The sequence below is a fragment of the Leiobunum rupestre genome, chromosome 2 (genome assembly GCF_980474605.1).
Source record: "Leiobunum rupestre chromosome 2, qqLeiRupe1.1.hap1, whole genome shotgun sequence".
NCBI classification, from domain to species: domain Eukaryota; kingdom Metazoa; phylum Arthropoda; class Arachnida; order Opiliones; family Sclerosomatidae; genus Leiobunum; species Leiobunum rupestre.
The window spans coordinates 85,827,501-85,846,792 of NC_143385.1; the positions used below are offsets into that span (position 1 = coordinate 85,827,501).

The 19,292-nt window shown below is 33.6% G+C and overlaps 1 protein-coding gene across 3 annotated transcripts in view; it reads right to left on the minus strand.

Moving 5' to 3' along the window:
* Pax (paxillin) overlaps positions 1-19,292 on the minus strand; it is a 73,839-nt gene that overhangs the window by 40,521 nt on the left and 14,026 nt on the right. The window contains exon 1 of one of the 3 annotated variants that reach the window (XM_090166576.1): positions 14,906-14,922. The exons of the other annotated variants lie outside the window; for them this stretch is intronic. The gene's annotated coding sequence lies outside the window, so the exon portion shown is untranslated. Of the gene's footprint in view, positions 1-14,905; positions 14,923-19,292 lie in introns of those variants that run through there. 3 annotated transcript variants of the gene reach the window in all.

Below are 19,292 nucleotides of genomic sequence, written 5' to 3' on the forward strand. Positions count from 1 at the left end.
GACGCCCACTCGACATCGTAGGAACCATATTTGGGGTTTACGTCGCGCCGCTACCGAGAACATAACAGAAAGATTGCGTAAACAACTCTTGTATTATACAAGAGACGCAAAAATCGGACACACCTTCTTCGCATTTTCGCCCATTAAGTATTAGCACCAGATGGCGTGGATCGAGAGGGTTTTTTAAGGGGTGACTGGAAAAAGTATCAAGGCCGTGACACGAGATTAAGGAGTAATTTTTAAAAAAATGGAGAGTTTATTTTCATCGTCATCCTAGATCGGGGTATGAATAGAGAACTTATTCGACGCGTCAAGATTTGAAGTATCCGTCATAAGCCTGCCAAAAAATTGGGAGTCCCCCCGCAAAGATAACTCTGGAGAAAATATTTTTCTTAATTCGTTTTTAAGGTATTTATAAGTTTAGGAAGACAGTAGGCGCAGAGACATTCAAACAGGGCGTGACGGCCCCGTTTTCACTGCGCTTTCTTGGCCGCGAGCCGCTGCGCTGACGGAGCGGCAGGAACAAAATTTGAAGTGCATCTTCGCTACAAACAGTTTGACAGTTTGGCAGCTTATGTATCGTTCAACACATTTATTTGGAATTTGGGAATATCAGAAATGCACATTATGAACATCAACAGTGCATAATATTATGAACATCAACAGTGCATAATATTATGAACATCAACAGTGCATAATATTATGAACATCAACAGTGCATAATATTATGAACATCAACAGTGCATAATATTATGAACATCAACAGTGCATAATATTATGAACATCAACAGTGCATAATATTATGAACATCAACAGTGCATAATATTATGAACATCAACAGTGCATAATATTATGAATATCAATATTCTCATTTGATCCATAATATTATGAATATCAATATTCTCATTTGATCCATAATATTATGAATATCAATATTCTCATTTGATCCATAATATTATGAATATCAATATTCTCATTTGATCCATAATATTATGAATATCAATATTCTCATTTGATCCATAATATTATGAATATCAATATTCTCATTTGATCCATATTATGAATATCAATATTCTCATTTGATCCATAATATTAGAATATCAATATTCTCATTTGATCCATAATATTAGAATATCAATATTCTCATTTGATCCATAATATTAGAATATCAATATTCTCATTTGATCCATAATATTAGAATATCAATATTCTCATTTGATCCATAATATTATGAATATCAATATTATCATTTGATCCATAATATTAGAATATCAATATTATCATTTGATCCATAATATTAGAATATCAGAAGTGCATAATATTATCATTTGATCCATAATATTAGATAATCTGAAGTGCATAATATTATCATTTGATCCATAATATTAGAATATCAGAAGTGCATTATCATTTGATCCATAATATTAGAATATTAGGAGCGCCTAATATTATCATTTGATCCATAATATTAGAATATTAGGAGCGCATAATATTATCATTTGATCCATAATAATAGAATATTAGGAGCGCATAACATTCATTTGATCCATAATATTAGAATATTAGGAGCGCATAATATTATCATTTGATCCATAATAATAGAATATTAGGAGCGCATAACATTCATTTGATCCATAATATTAGAATATTAGGAGCGCATAAAATTATCATTTGATCCATAATAATAGAATATTAGGAGCGCATAACATTCATTTGTTCCATAATATTAGAATACTAACATTCATTTGATCCATAATATTAGAATATTAACTTTCATTTGATCCATAATATTAGAATATTAGGAGCGCCTAATATTATCATTTGATCCATAATATTAGAATATTAGGAGCGCATAATATTATCATTTGATCCATAATAATAGAATATTAGGAGCGCATAACATGCATTTGTTCCATAATATTAGAATATTAACATTCATTTGATCCATAATATTAGAATATTAACTTTCATTTGATCCATAATATTAGAATATTAACATTCATTGGATCCATAATATTAGAATATTAACATTCATTGGATCCATAATATTAGAATATTAACATTCATTGGATCCATAATATTAGAATATTAACATTCATTTGATTCATAATATTAGAATATTAACATTCATTTGATAAATAATATTAGAATATTAACATTCATTTGATCCATAATATTAGAATATTAACATTCATTGGATCCATAATATTAGAATATTAACATTCATTGGATCCATAATATTAGAATATTAACATTCATTTGATTCACAATATTAGAATATTAACATTCATTTGATAAATAATATTAGAATATTAACATTCATTTGATCCATAATATTAGAATATTAACATTCATTTGATCCATAATATTAGAATATTAACTTTCATTTGATCCATAATATTAGAATATTAACTTTCATTTGATCCATAATATTAGAATATTAACATTCATTTGATCCATAATATTAGAATATTAACATTCATTTGATCCATAATATTAGAATATTAACTTTCATTTGATCTATAATATTAGAATATTAACTTTCATTTGATCCATAATATTAGAATATTAGGAGCGCTAAATATTCCCAAATGTTTGATCCATAATATTCCCAAATGTTTGATCCATAATATTGCCAAATGTTTGATCCATAATATTCCCAAATGTTTGATCCATAATATTCTCAAATGTTTGATCCATAATATTCTCAAATGTTTGATCCATAATATTCTCAAATGTTTGATCCATAATATTCTCAAATGTATGAACCATAAAATGGGAATATCAGAAGTTTAATGGATGTCCGCGGATCGTGTCAACATAGTAATTTTCCTTCAGTATCAATGAATACATTTCTGTTCCTACTTTAAACTCCCTTTAAACAACGACTATAAATCATGACCTTACTGAAGGTGGTGTTGAGGGTTCAACCCCGGAGAAATAACTCAGGTACACTTCGCCAACTAATGAATTTCGAAAACCCCCGCGTTTCTGCAAACGAGCCTTGAAACCCCGGAGGCGAATTCATTAATTATTAGTGGTTAGACACGTTTACAAATTTGAAAAGAAAGCTAAACACCGAAATGAAAATTTATTCGTTTTAGCATAAATTTATAATTTACTTTACAGATTTCTTTATTTAAATGATCATAGTTTCCGTTTTCTGCCATATTTGGCGAAGCTAGACCACACGCAAATAAATGATAAACAAAGCGTGTCCATTAATAGAAACAGGGTTGGATGATTTAAATCAAGTTATTTTTTTAAACCCTTGATTTAAATCAAGTTATTTTTTTAAACCCTTGATTTAAATCAAGTTATTTTTTTAAACCCTTGATTTAAATCACGCAATGTATTTCAAAGGAGGAATAAAATATGTCAAAATATAAGTTCTTAAAAAATAAAATACTAAAATATTCATCAAATTTAATTAAGATTTCATTTAATTTAATTCAAAAATTAGCTAACTGATAAAAGTAAAATATCCGTAAATTATACAGGAAAAGAGCCATTAATTGTATAAAAATTAATAAATTCAATTGGTTTAATTTTTATTTAAAAAATCAAAAAAGCGTCAAACCTGACCAGAAGTATTTAATAAATTCGAGATCGAAAACTATCGCTACACCCCCTTTGGTTCGCCATTGAAACCTAGATAGGTAGCGGCTAAAGCAAACGCTAATAGTTTTTCCTCATCATTATTCGTAAATTTGACCTAATAAATAATGATAATTGCATTTTAATATAATTTTGGCATCGTTTGCTTATATTTTTATAAGTATCAATATAGGTACAAGTTTCTTACAAGATAAGTATTAATATAGGTAAAAGTTACTTACGAGAGAGGTATCAATACAGGAATAAGTTTCTTACGATAGAAGTATCAAAATAGGCACAAGTTTCTTACGATAGAAGTATCAAAATAGGCACAAGTTTCTTACGATAGAAGTATCAAAATACGCACAAGTTTCTTACGATAGAAGTATCAAAATACGCACAAGTTTCTTACGATAGAAGTATCAAAATAGGCACAAGTTTCTTACGAGATGAGTATCAAAATAGGCTCAAGTTTCTTACGATAGAAGTATCAAAATAGGCACAAGTTTCTTACGATAGAAGTATCAAAATAGGCACAAGTTTCTTACGAGATGAGTATCAAAATAGGCAATAGTTTCTTACGATAGAAGTATCAAAATAGGCACAAGTTTCTTACGATAGAAGTATGAAAATAGGCACAAGTTTCTTACGATAGAAGTATCAAAATACGCACAAGTTTCTTACGATAGAAGTATCAAAATAGGCACAAGTTTCTTACGATAGAAGTATCAAAATACGCACAAGTTTCTTACGATAGAAGTATCAAAATACGCACAAGTTTCTTACGATAGAAGTATCAAAATAGGCACAAGTTTCTTACGAGATGAGTATCAAAATAGGCTCAAGTTTCTTACGATAGAAGTATCAAAATAGGCACAAGTTTCTTACGATAGAAGTATCAAAATAGGCACAAGTTTCTTACGAGATGAGTATCAAAATAGGCACAAGTTTCTTACGATAGAAGTATCAAAATAGGCACAAGTTTCTTACGATAGAAGTATGAAAATAGGCACAAGTTTCTTACGATAGAAGTATCAAAATACGCACAAGTTTCTTACGATAGAAGTATCAAAATAGGCACAAGTTTCTTACGATAGAAGTATCAAAATACGCACAAGTTTCTTACGATAGAAGTATCAAAATACGCACAAGTTTCTTACGATAGAAGTATCAAAATAGGCACAAGTTTCTTACGAGATGAGTATCAAAATAGGCTCAAGTTTCTTACGATAGAAGTATCAAAATAGGCACAAGTTTCTTACGATAGAAGTATCAAAATAGGCACAAGTTTCTTACGAGATGAGTATCAAAATAGGCACAAGTTTCTTACGATAGAAGTATCAAAATAGGCACAAGTTTCTTACGATAGAAGTATGAAAATAGGCACAAGTTTCTTACGATAGAAGTATCAAAATACGCACAAGTTTCTTACGATAGAAGTATCAAAATAGGCACAAGTTTCTTACGATAGAAGTATCAAAATACGCACAAGTTTCTTACGATAGAAGTATCAAAATAGGCACAAGTTTCTTACGAGATGAGTATCAAAATAGGCTCAAGTTTCTTACGATAGAAGTATCAAAATAGGCACAAGTTTCTTACGATAGAAGTATCAAAATACGCACAAGTTTCTTACGATAGAAGTATCAAAATAGGCACAAGTTTCTTACGAGATGAGTATCAAAATAGGCTCAAGTTTCTTACGATAGAAGTATCAAAATAGGCACAAGTTTCTTACGATAGAAGTATCAAAATAGGCACAAGTTTCTTACGAGATGAGTATCAAAATAGGCACAAGTTTCTTACGATAGAAGTATCAAAATAGGCACAAGTTTCTTACGATAGAAGTATCAAAATACGCACAAGTTTCTTACGATAGAAGTATCAAAATACGCACAAGTTTCTTACGATAGAAGTATCAAAATAGGCACAAGTTTCTTACGAGATGAGTATCAAAATAGGCACAAGTTTCTTACGAGATGAGTATCAAAATAGGCTCAAGTTTCTTATGATAGAAGTCATAGGTCATTAAAATGAAACATATAATTTTAAAACTCAACGCAGAATCCGTTGGACGCGAATTTCCCGCCAAACCGTAAAAATTACTGCGCGTATTTATTTTCCTAACCATGTAAAATGTTCAAATTACACTGCGTAGGAATATGTACTAATTAATCATAAATAAATAGTTTTTCCGGCACTATGTTTTCTTAGAAAAAGCATTTTGAAAAAACTTCACTAGTAAGATATATATTACATTATTAAAACGGCAGTGATTGGATGGGAAAGTAATAGATACATCATATGCTTCTGACTTGGAGGAATAAAACAAGTATACAGGAGTTGCGGGGAGCTGGGAAATCGATTTCGTCAGTGAACGTGAACTCGCGCGAGACAGAGGGGTTCAAACGCGACTAGCGCCAACTGCATACGCTATTTTGCAACTATTATCATATTATATCATTGTTTTCGCGTCGTCTGGTTTGTTTTGAAACATTTCTAAATTCTTTGCGCCTTTTTCCAAAATGACTCGTATTTGCTTGGAGGAATAAAACAAACCAGACGACGCGAAAACAATGCTTTAAAATGAGAATAGTTTCCAAATTCCGAATGCAGTTGGCGCTAGTCGCGTTTGAACCCCTCCGTCTCGCGGGAGTTCTCGGTCCCTAACGAAACCGATTTCGCAGCTCTCCGCAACTCCTGTATACTTGTTTTATTCCTCCAAGCTTCTGATATTGTCTACAGTGAAAAAATGAAGTAGTTTAAAGCTAAAAAATCCCACGCGTACTCCTCAAAATACAGCACATAAATTATACTAAACAGTGGATTTCTAAAAATCTTAGAAGAGTTTAAAAAAAAAAACAACCCCCCATTGACGAGATGAAAATTAATAATAGTATTATAATTAATTTTAAAAGCGAAATTACAGAAACGTTCAAGAGTTCGCTTTTGAAAATTTTTGTAGTTAAAAACTGTAAGTAATTAGCTAAGTGTCTTTAAAGGGGTTGAAACTAAATCCAAACATGGTCTACTAAAATGCAGGGTTCAAAGGTCGTATTTAACAGGTGGTAAATACCACAGCAATAATGGTAGATAATGGTAAATAATATATTTCCATGAATTATTTACAGTACGTAAAAACTTAAACCACATTTATGGAGATAAAACCTTTTATTATTTAGAACATACTTGTAGAGTAATGAAAAAAAGTTTAAGGTCTTTTGAATTTGATGTATGACGTTTTATTTAATTTTTTTTTGAGTTCACATATTATTTTACAATATAAACCAAATATACCATTATTTACCATATTTACCAGTGGTACGCACAATAATAAAAAGTGGTAATTTCGGAAACACTGCTAAAATTCGCTACGACTGTTTTTAACGTAATCAGCGCCAATCATACCTAGCTTATGATAAACCTAGTGGCAGGAATATGAAATTTTTGTAACCTGGGATTTTATATAATAATATAATAGAACTGAGATAGCATTATCTGCCGTGTTTTATGAAAGCAAGCTCTAGATCTTTGTCGTTCAGTCGTAACAGTGTATAAAGTCAGAGGCAATATGGGGGTATTGGCTGCTCTGTGGCGTCATCTATGTCCAGACACCGAAGCGATCATCCTTCATAATTATTGGTTTTATGTCGATTTCTAATGTTTCATTTAAAATTAACATCGCGCTAAAAGGACTAAATAATTATTCTAAATAAAATCTCTATATTTCTTTTATAAAAGTTTTAAATTTGGCTCTAGTCCGTATTGAAAATTATAAAGTCAAGTTCAATGGTTCGGAAATAGTAAACAAAAATACATTTTATTACACCCACTATTTAAAGTAAAAATATACTAGAGAGTCAACCTTCTGTGAATTCCAGCCGTAGCAGACGGCATTCTTTAAGTACATTACCGCCATCTCTAGAATCATTAATGAACTACCATTTAACAGACGACATTTTCTAGAGTCCAGTGAGTTTTTGCTCTTGTTAATAGTTTAGCAATAAATCCAGAGATGGCACCACATTTACGGCTGTCGAATCGGGTTATTTAATTGTAACTTAGGTGTCGAATAATTTCTAATCTGTGATGGTCACTTTTGTTAAAGAACCACTCAGCTCGTGCACCGATCGCTCGTGTGATATCCGCCCTCACTCGCTAAATTTCTCTCTCCTCTCTTTTCGCTCTTTTTGAGAAGAATTTTTTTACCTCCTCTCATTTCGATCATTTTTGAGAAGTAAAGTCTTCGCTCTTTTAAGAGAGGTAAAGTTTTCGCTCTTTCAAGAGAGGTAAAGTTTTCGCTCTTTTAAGAGAGGTAAAGTTTTCGCTCTTTTAAGAGAGGTAAAGATTTCGCTCTTTTAAGAGAGGTAAAGTTTTCGCTCTTTTAAGAGAGGTAAAGTTTTCGCTCTTTTAAGAGAGGTAAAGTTTTCGCTCTTTTAAGAGAGGTAAAGTTTTCGCTCTTTTAAGAGAGGTAAAGATTTCGCTCTTTTAAGAGAGGTAAAGTTTTCGCTCTTTTAAGAGAGGTAAAGTTTTCGCTCTTTTAAGAGAGGTAAAGTTTTCGCTCTTTTAAGGGAGGTAAAGTTTTCGCTCTTTTAAGAGAGGTAAAGTTTTCGCTCTTTTAAGGGAGGTAAAGTTTTCGCTCTTTTAAGGGAGGTAAAGTTTTCGCTCTTTTAAGAGAGGTAAAGTTTTCGCTCTTTTAAGGGAGGTAAAGTTTTCGCTCTTTTAAATTATTTTACCACTCAATTTCGCTCAAACTGAGAGGAGCACGCCCATCACTGTTTCTAATCCTATATCGTTTCTTGAGAATATATTTTGACCTAATTATATTAACCAATACACATATTACAAGGGTTGTCTTTCCGAACTGGATCAGTCTTCCCCTGACCATGGCCCACAGCACTAAACCCGCCATTTCCGAGTTTTACAAAGAGGAGTGGTCGAGATAATGGTCTTTGTTACTTCTTTATGGAGGCCAATTAAGTAATAATTAAGCTTAATATACACGCGAATATTGGATTTTGCCTTAGGACATACAACCTCTAAATGTACCGCGGGTGGTCTCGACTCTAAGAAACGTGTAACCAGGGAACACTGGTTTAATGGCTTTACTGGAGAATAGAAGGGGAAAAATAATAAACGCTAGAGGTCGATCATTCTGGAAAATTTCATACATTCTCCGAAAAACCCAAAATTCACAAAAAAATCCGGCAACTATTTTGTTTTAATTTTAAAAATGCGCAAAATTGTCGAAATAAAACCATAAACTTTCTCGAAAAAATTTACAAATCCCCATTCTCGAAAAAACCAACAGGTTCCCATTCTCGAAAAAATTTACAAATCCCCATTCTCGAAAAAACCAACAGGTTCCCATTCTCGAAAAAAACAACTAATTTCCATTCTCGAAAAAAACTAACTAATTCCCCTTCTTGAAAAAATTCCGCAAATCCCCATTCCAGAAAAAACCCACAGATTCCCATTCTCGAAAAAAACCAACTTAATTTCCATTCTCGAAAAAAACCCGCAAATTCCGATTCTCGAAAAAACCCGCAAATTCCCATTCTCGAAAAACCCGCAAATTCCGATTCTCGAAAAAGCCCGCAAATTCCCATTCTCGAAAAAACCCGCAAATTCCGATTCTCGAAAAAACCCGCAAATTCCGATTCTCGAAAAAACCCGCAAATTCCCATTCTCGAAAAAAACCCGCAAATTCCGATTCTCGAAAAAACCTGCAAATTCCCATTCTCGAAAAAAAACCCGCAAATTCCCATTCTCGAAAAACCCCGCAAATTCCCATTCTCGAAAAACCCCGCAAATTCCGATTCTCGAAAAAACCCGCAAATTCCGATTCTCGAAAAAAACCCGCAAATTCCGATTCTCGAAAAAACCTGCAAATTCCCATTCTCGAAAAAACCCGCAAATTCCCATTCTCGAAAAAAACCCGCAAATTCCCATTCTCGAAAAAAACCCGCAAATTCCCATTCTCGAAAAAAACCCGCAAATTCCCATTCTCGAAAAAAACCCGCAAATTCCCATTCTCGAAAAACCCCGCAAATTCCGATTCTCGAAAAAACCCGCAAATTCCCATTCTCGAAAAACCCCGCAAATTCCGATTCTCGAAAAAACCCGCAAATTCCCATTCTCGAAAAACCCCGCAAATTCCCATTCTCGAAAAACCCCGCAAATTCCCATTCTCGAAAAAAACCCGCAAATTCCCATTCTCGAAAAACCCCGCAAATTCCGATTCTCGAAAAAACCCCGCAAATTCCCATTCTCGAAAAAAAACCCGCAAATTCCCATTCTCGAAAAACCCCCGCAAATTCCCATTCTCGAAAAAACCCGCAAATTCCCATTCTCGAAAAACCCCGCAAATTCCCATTCTCGAAAAACCCCGCAAATTCCTATTCTCGAAAAAACCCCGCAAATTCCTATTCTCGAAAAAACCCCGCAAATTCCCATTCTCGAAAAAACCCGCAAATTCCCATTCTCGAAAAAAACCCGCAAATTCCCATTCTCGAAAAACCCCGCAAATTCCGATTCTCGAAAACCCCGCAAATTCCAATTCTCGAAAAGACCCGCAAGTTCCGATTCTCGAAAAACCCAGCAAATTCCCATTCTCGAAAAAACCCGCAAATTCCCATTCTCGAAAAAACCCGCAAATTCCCATTCTCGAAAAAACCCGCAAATTCCCATTCTCGAAAAAACCCGCAAATTCCCATTCTCGAAAAAAACCCGCAAATTCCCATTCTCGAAAAAACCCGCAAATTCCGATTCTCGAAAAAACCTGCAAATTCCCATTCTCGAAAAACCCAGCAAATTCCCATTCTCGAAAAACCCACAAATTCCCATTCTCGAAAAACCCCGCAAATTCCCATTCTCGAAAAAACCCGCAAATTCCCATTCTCGAAAAAAAACCGCAAATTCCCATTCTCGAAAAAACCCGCAAATTCCGATTCTCGAAAAAACCCGCAAATTCCGATTCTCGAAAAAACCTGCAAATTCCGATTCTCGAAAAAACCCGCAAATTCCGATTCTCGAAAAAACCTGCAAATTCCCATTCTCGAAAACCCCCGCAAATTCCGATTCTCGAAAAAACCAGCAAATCCCCATTCTAGAAAAAATCCACAAACATAATCGAAAAAAAAAACACCAGAAATCAAAAATTCTCGAAAAAATTATCAAATCCACAAATTTATCGAAAAAGATACCAGAAATCCACAAAAACTAAAAATTTACAAAATTCTCAAAAAAAATACCAGATATTCACAAAATTCTCGTAAAGAAAGAAATCCACAAATTCTCGGTACAAATGTACAAATCTACAGAGGATTTGTGAAAAATTCCAAATCCAGGTAAAAATCAGCTGGATTTGCAAATCTCAGATTTTCCTTTTCTGAAATCCCGCACAATTTTTTTCTGTCCAGCCACTCTAACATATGCCTAAACATTTTCCCTTTTAAGTATTTTTGGAGTTCAAGATATTTGCGTTTGAACGTCATTGAATAGTTGATTTTATAAAATAAAAAGTGGTCTTGCCCAACTTGTTAACATGTTGCTCTTACGTCACAAGACACAGCTTTATTAGTATATTTTGCGCACGAGCGATTTGCACGCGCGCTAAAGAAACCTATATTCCTCGCGACTGTAGCGCGCGCTAGTAGGCTTGTGAAAGTAAGAGACTGTGACGTAAGAGCAACATTTCAACAAGAAGGCCACGTTAGTTTATAAAAAGAACTATTTGCATAACTTACAGGACGCATAGGTCAAGCTTTCCTTTGGCGATTAAAATAGGATGAGTTCACTTGAGCAGAGTAGAGACTGAGTAGGTAATGATTTCATCGTTTTCTAGGTCTCCAGCAAGTTCAGTTAATTACGCTATCACTAACGAACTACGGGACTTAAAAATAACCGAATCGATTGTAAGAGCCAGAGGAAAATGTCATCTAGCTATACGTGCAAAAATTGATTTTTCCCGATTGAATTCCGTATTACGAAAAGCGCAAAGAGACCACGGGAAATCTCAAAATGTGATAGCAAAACGTTTAAATTTACACTCGATTATATAATTTAAAAGTCCTGGGTATTTAAAAAAAACCTAAAAATATCAGTTAATTACTGTCGAAATTAGAGCACAATCAGTTATTGGATTTCACAGCGACGGTAAAATACCGTTACCGAAGATTTAGAGTGCCATCCGCCTTAAAAAATACCAGAAGTAAAAAAATTATGTTCCATAAGAAAGGTTGGCACAAATTTTCCATTTTCAACCAATTCGAGAAGTATATCGAGCCAATTCGAGAAATATCTCGAACCAATTCGATAAATATCTCGAACCAATTCGATAAATATCTCGAACCAATTCGATAAATATCTCGAACCAATTCGATAAATATATCGAACCAATTCGATAAATATATCGAACCAATTCGATAAATATATCGAACCAATTCGATAAATATATCGAACCAATTCGAGAAATATCTCGAACCAATTCGATAAATATATCGAACCAATTCGATAAATATATCGAACCAATTCGATAAATATATCGAACCAATTCGATAAATATATCGAACCAATTCGATAAATATATCGAACCAATTCGATAAATATATCGAACCAATTCGATAAATATATCGAACCAATTCGATAAATATATCGAACCAATTCGATAAATATATCGAACCAATTCGATAAATATATCGAACCAATTCGATAAATATCTCGAACCAATTCGATAAATATATCGAACCAATTCGATAAATATATCGAACCAATTCGATAAATATATCGAACCAATTCGATAAATATATCGAACCAATTCGAGAAATATATCGAACCAATTCGAGAAATATATCGAACCAATTCGAGAAATATATCGAACCAATTCGAGAAATATACCGAACCAATTCGAGAAATATACCGAACCAATTCGAGAAATATACCGAGCCAATTCGAGAAATATACCGAACCAATTCGATAAATACATCGAACCAATTCGATAAATACATCGAACCAATTCGATAAATATATCGAACCAATTCGATAAATATATCGAACCAATTCGATAACTATATCGAACCAATTCGATAAATATATCGAACCAATTCGATAAATATATCGAACCAATTCGATAAATATATCGAACCAATTCGATAAATATATCGAACCAATTCGATAAATATATCGAACCAATTCGAGAAATATATCGAACCAATTCGAGAAATATATCGAACCAATTCGAGAAATATATCGAACCAATTCGAGAAATATACCGAACCAATTCGAGAAATATATCGAACCAATTCGAGAAATATACCGAACCAATTCGAGAAATACATCGAACCAATTCGATAAATACATCGAACCAATTCGATAAATACATCGAACCAATTCGAGAAATATATCGAACCAATTCGATAAATATATCGAACCAATTCGATAAATATATCGAACCAATTCGATAAATATATCGAACCAATTCGATAAATATATCGAACCAATTCGATAAATATATCGAACCAATTCGATAAATATATCGAACCAATTCGATAAATATATCGAACCAATTCGATAAATATATCGAACCAATTCGATAAATATATCGAACCAATTCGATAAATATATCGAACCAATTCGATAAATATATCGAACCAATTCGATAAATATATCGAACCAATTCGATAAATATATCGAACCAATTCGACAAATATATCGAACCAATTCGAGAAATATATCGAACCAATTCGAGAAATATATCGAACCAATTCGATAAATATATCGAACCAATTCGAGAAATATACAGAACCAATTCGAGAAATATATCGAACCAATTCGATAAATATATCGAACCAATTCGATAAATATATCGAACCAATTCGATAAATATATCGAACCAATTCGATAAATATATCGAACCAATTCGATAAATATATCGAACCAATTCGATAAATATATCGAACCAATTCGATAAATATATCGAACCAATTCGACAAATATATCGAACCAATTCGAGAAATATATCGAACCAATTCGAGAAATATATCGAACCAATTCGAGAAATATATCGAACCAATTCGATAAATATATCGAACCAATTCGAGAAATATACAGAACCAATTCGAGAAATATATCGAACCAATTCGAGAAATACATCGAACCAATTCGAGAAATACATCGAACCAACTCGATAAATATATCGAACCAATTCGATAAATATATCGAACCAATTCGAGAAATATATCGAACCAATTCGAGAAATATATCGAACCAATTCGAGAAATATATCGAACCAATTCGAGAAATATATCGAACAAATTCGAGAAATATATCGAACCAATTCGAGAAATATAGGCACTTTTTGTTTTTTTTTTATTTAAATCGGATTTTATTTATGTTATTGAATATATTGATTTTTATACAATTAATGGCTCATCAGTTAGCTAATCTTGAATTAAATGATATATTAATTAAATTTGATTACTATTTAATATTCTAATTCGCTAAGATTTTCTATGTATTTTAATTTTTTAAGAACCAATTTTTTTCAATTTTTATTGCTCCTTTTAAATACATAACGTGATTTAAATCAGCTAAAACCAAAAATTAAGTAGTTTCCTGGGAGACCTTTAGCAAGCGATTTTTATGGCAGTCATGAGGGTGGGATCGACTATTTGCCACTATCTTTGAACATTTCCTCCCAAAAACCGAAAGCCTTTTTTCATCAAGTACGCTCAAATATAGCGACAAATATCAATATTTTACCAACATTTATTTATGTCTCTGTTATATTTCGCGATCGCGTATAAACTAAGAAACAACTATAAAATATGGAAGGAATTCCAAGAGACTCTCTCAGGCAGATAATCATAAAAATAGTGTTGGAAGACGGAAAATTTTCCGGAAAATGACCGAGGCCTTTTTTCCGGAAACTTTTCCGTATTTTTCCGAAAACCATAAATAAAAATTTTAATTCCATGATTTATCTAACATTGTTTGCAAATTAAAATAAAGCGGCATTTTCGCCTCATTTTTTCGAATCTAAAAGTAAAACTAAACCTCTAGACTAGTTTAAACTGATTAAAAAAGTAACACTATTAATGTTTTGTAGTATGTTTACGGATAGTAGACATTTTATATCGATAAAAAGTAAAAAAAAAAATTAAAAACTCTTAAAAAGTATTTTATGTTTGAATTTTTTATTTTTACGATTTGCGGAAAATTTTCTGGAACTTTTTCCGCATTTCATTTTTCCGTAAATTTAACAACTCTACATAAAACTTTGACTAAATATGAATAAATTAGAACGTACTTAGCGGCGTCTGGTGAAAGGAGGAAATCGAGATAAAACAACTTCGGCAAAATTTAAGAAACTGTATCCTGGATAATTAAAATAAAGTAAATGGCTTTTCTTTGAATGGGAGTCAATTTATACGGACTTCAACGCGAACACAGAACCATTTATTCTATACTAATATTAAGAATTTATTTATATTTTGAAAGTATGACTATGTTTTGACATTACGAGGTCATCAAGGTCCAATTTACCCCCTCAATCGCTTCCGAATTTTAGGGGGAAGGAGTTTGCTGTTAGAACCAGGGTTGGCAAGAACCAGCCAGATTGGTTTAATCCTCCGAAAAAAACCATGGTTAAAACCACTTTTTTTTATTAAAAAATATTGAATAATATTTATAAATAGAATGCAGATTAAAAAATTCTGCATTTTTTATTCCAAAACGAAACTAAAATTTAACCTTCACTTCTTGTCGTAAGTAATGAGAGCGAGATTTAAGCAATTGGTGGATCTTAAAATTCATTTTGCGCGTGAAAATACGATGCCATGTTAGGGTATAAAAGCAGGTTGATAAGCCTGCTATATCTCAAGATGTAAAGGTACTGTCACCGCGCAAAAACGTCATTTTGAAATCGGCCAATTTGAGCATTTTCGATGTAATAAGGGCTAGATATGAGCAATTTGAGCATTTTTTTATGTGTGGTTTAAACCACCGGTTACATCCGGGTTTAGCCATACTGGATTTTTTAATTTTTTAAACAGCCGTTTTTTTTCAACCCTGGTTACAGCGTGGTCTCACATTGTGCAATAACTGGTGGCTTTACCGTGGAGTCCGGGTCCGGCTCTCGTAACCCATAAGGGCGGTGGCCCACTGGGAGATGTTAACTATGATCAAAAGGTCCTATCTCTACCTCCGACTTCGGTCAAGTTTGGGCTGGAAACTGGGTTTCGGCTCAGGCTAACGGAGAGGGTCCTTCTGCGTTGAGTTTGCAAGATCTCTCCCCACTGGTTTAAGGGGGTTTCCCCCGAGTTCTTCGGTTTCCCCTTCCATAAAAACTTGTAGAGGTTAAAGGTAATAGTCAGAGTATGGAGCTGTTGGCTCTCGAGGCACGAAGGGCTTTCCACCACCTACGCATTGTAACCCGGCCACTTGAACTAATGGCTTCAAAAGTCGCTAGATGACTTGGGGCTAATAGGGTTCGTACAAAAATTCCGGAATTAAATTCCCTGACCTTTCCAGGATTTCCCTGACCATTTTTGTAGAATAAATGAATGGTTTGAGGTAAAATCTTGAAAAATATTTATTATGTATTTTTAATAAATCTTTAACAAATTTATTTCAATGATCTTTTAGGGTCATTTTCAAATTCCCTGTCTTTTAGGTGCCATTTTCAAGTTCCTTGACTTTTTCCTGACCTTTTGGGGCCATTTTCAAATTCCTCTACTTTTCCCTGACCTTTTGGGGCTATTTTCAAATTCCTTGACTTTTCCCTGACCTTTTGGGGCTATTTTCAAATTCCTTGACTTTTCCCTGACCTTTTGGGGCCATTTTCAAATTCCTCTATTTTTCCCTGACCTTTTGGGGCTATTTTCAAATTCCTTGACTTTTCCCTGACCTTTTGGGGCCATTTTCCAATTCCCTGACTTTTTCCGGACCTTTTGAGGCCATTTTCAAATTCCCTGATCTTTTGGAATCATTTTGAAATTCCCTGATCTTTTGGAATCATTTTGAAATTCCCTGATCTTTTGGAATCATTTTCAAATTCCCTGACTTTTCCCTGATTTTTTAGAATCATTTTCAAATTCCCACACTTTTCCAGGTTTTCCAGGTCGTGTACGAATCCTGTCTAAGGTGGTGCATTGGGTATTAGCCTAGCTGATGGTGATGATTATGAGGGGTTACATGCATCCCCGAAGGTCGACGTAAGCCCTTAAACCGACCGTTCGAGGTAGTTTTCGTTACGTCGACGTTCAACCGGTTACATGAGCAAAATTAGCGTCGACGTTCCGAGCAGCATGTAAGCGTGGTCACTGTTTTGTCACCTGTCCGGGCTGTGGACGCTGGCATAACGCTTACTTTTGGAAAATAATTATGAATTATTGAATCGGAAGATAAAAATAACTATTATAAACCCTAGCTCCATTTCAGAAGTTAGTTATTTTCAAATTTCAAACCTAAACGCGTGTACGCTCGTATTTCTCGCCATCAAACTTGAAAACTATTTTACCAACGGAAAGAGTAGGAAGGGACGAGTTTCCTGTTCGGAAACTTTCTATTTCGCAGACTAACACTAACCGAATTCGTTATGTGCCATACTTATGTTTATTATCCACTTATGGTATAAATAAATACATTCTTAGTAATATCAAGAATGTATTTATTTTAACTCAGGGAGAATGAATATGTCGAGACTATCGACGGACACGTTGAGGCCCTAACCCCGTCACGCTAAGGGGGGGGGGGAGGAAAAAAGGAGGCGGTCTTATTTTTTTGCGTCCTCGTAGCAGCTATAATCGCTTAAAAAAACGTAATTTTTAAGAACCAATGAGATTGCAGTATTAATTGATTTTATTAAAGCGGAGGAGCATACCGGGGTCCCAACGGGTGGAATTGGAGAAACGCTAAAAATAATCTCGACATATTCATTCTCCCTGAGTATAAATAAATACATTCTTGGTAATATATTGTACTTCTAGAATATTTAGCAATGTGCCCACATCGTATTTTTACGCAACTCGAGAGGAAGGCGGCTTAACGTCAAACCGCGAATAAATGTCAATTGCGAAAAGCCCACCTTATCTTGTTCATCGTAAATATTACCACGCGGATGTCGAAATTCAAAGATAAAGAAATAACAAGGTGGGCGAGACAAAACGTATTTTTAAATCAAAAATCCCGCCAACTGTATAGACTTCAGGGTTGCCAATATTTTAAGGTTGAAATTCCCAGACCATTTTCCGGAGATTTTCCATGACCTTTTCAGACCAAAATTAAGACAATTTTTAACCATATATTTTACTTTTATCAAAAGTTACTAGTGTTGTAAGTCGGAAAATTTTCCGGTAAATGACAGAGGCCTTTTTACCGGAAAAAATAAACCAAAGGTTTCATTCCATGATTAGTCTAATATTGTTTGCAAATTGAAATAAAGCGGAATTTTCACCTCATTTTTTCGAATCTAAAAGTAAAACTAAACCTCTAGACTAGTTTAAACTGATTAACAATGTAACCCTATTAATTTTTTGTAGTATGTTTACTGATATTAGACATTTTACATCGATAAAAAGTTTAAAAAAATAAAAACCCTTAAAGTGTTGGTTGCACGAAATTTTAGCTATGCCTAATTAATGATTCATTAGAAATTAGTTAATACTAAAATATAATACTTTTCCGAGCGGAAGATTTCCTGGAAATTTTTCCTCATTTTATTTTTCCGGAAAATTAACAACACTAGAAGTTACTAAATTTATTTATTTATATTTTAGTATTAACTAAAAGCATATGTAACATAATTACTCATAAGTATGCCACTGTACCTTTATTCCATTCAAAAATCTTCACTAACGGTTTGTTTCACCACGAACCAGTAAAAAGGTGGACTACGTTAGATTTTAACCTTTTTATTCATTCTAGTAATTTTGGGAGTCACACTATTGACTACTAACATATTTATTTAGGCCAATGGAAAACCTCTAAATTGAGAAGGAATTTTTTGAGTCGAAATTTTAGCCAGCCCAAGGTAGCTTTAATTAAATTTATAAACTCGCTGGGTTTGTGCGAATGAAGTTAAATAATGAGTAATTAAGAAAAATAAAAGGTTGGGGAAAATGACCAAAAAGTGATCGCTTTCCGAAAATGGAACAAGTCGTCGAAGTGGGATATTCCACCAGCGTTTTTAAAATCCATACCCAGCCTAGAAGAGTTAGGCCTAGGCTCAAAAGAATCTGTAAAGACTTCAACCTTGTAGATGCGCCAGAAAAGCTCAACCTGAATTTCAACTATTTTTTCCAATAAACCTGCTTCTTTTATTTGACAAGGCAAATTTATTTTAGAACGTGAGTCTCCGAGAACTTCATTAATTTGCAAATTAATTACATTAGCAGAACTTGACACTATTTTGTAGTACATTTTAGCTCCTAAGCCTTGGTTGTTCAAACCGATTTGTTTACTAACATAATGGCCGTCGGTTTATCAGACGCAGAGCTAATTGGGCGACGGCATGATCGGCATTTGAGATTCGATGACGTCAAATATTACGTAGGGCAGCGGTTCCCAAAAGGTGTTCCGCAGAACCCTATGGTTCCGCGGTAGGGTCACAGGGGTTCCGAGAATTCGCAGCGCGGCCATCTTTGTTTGTGTCAAGAGTCTTTTAAGATAAGTAAAAAAATTAGTTGGGGTTCCAC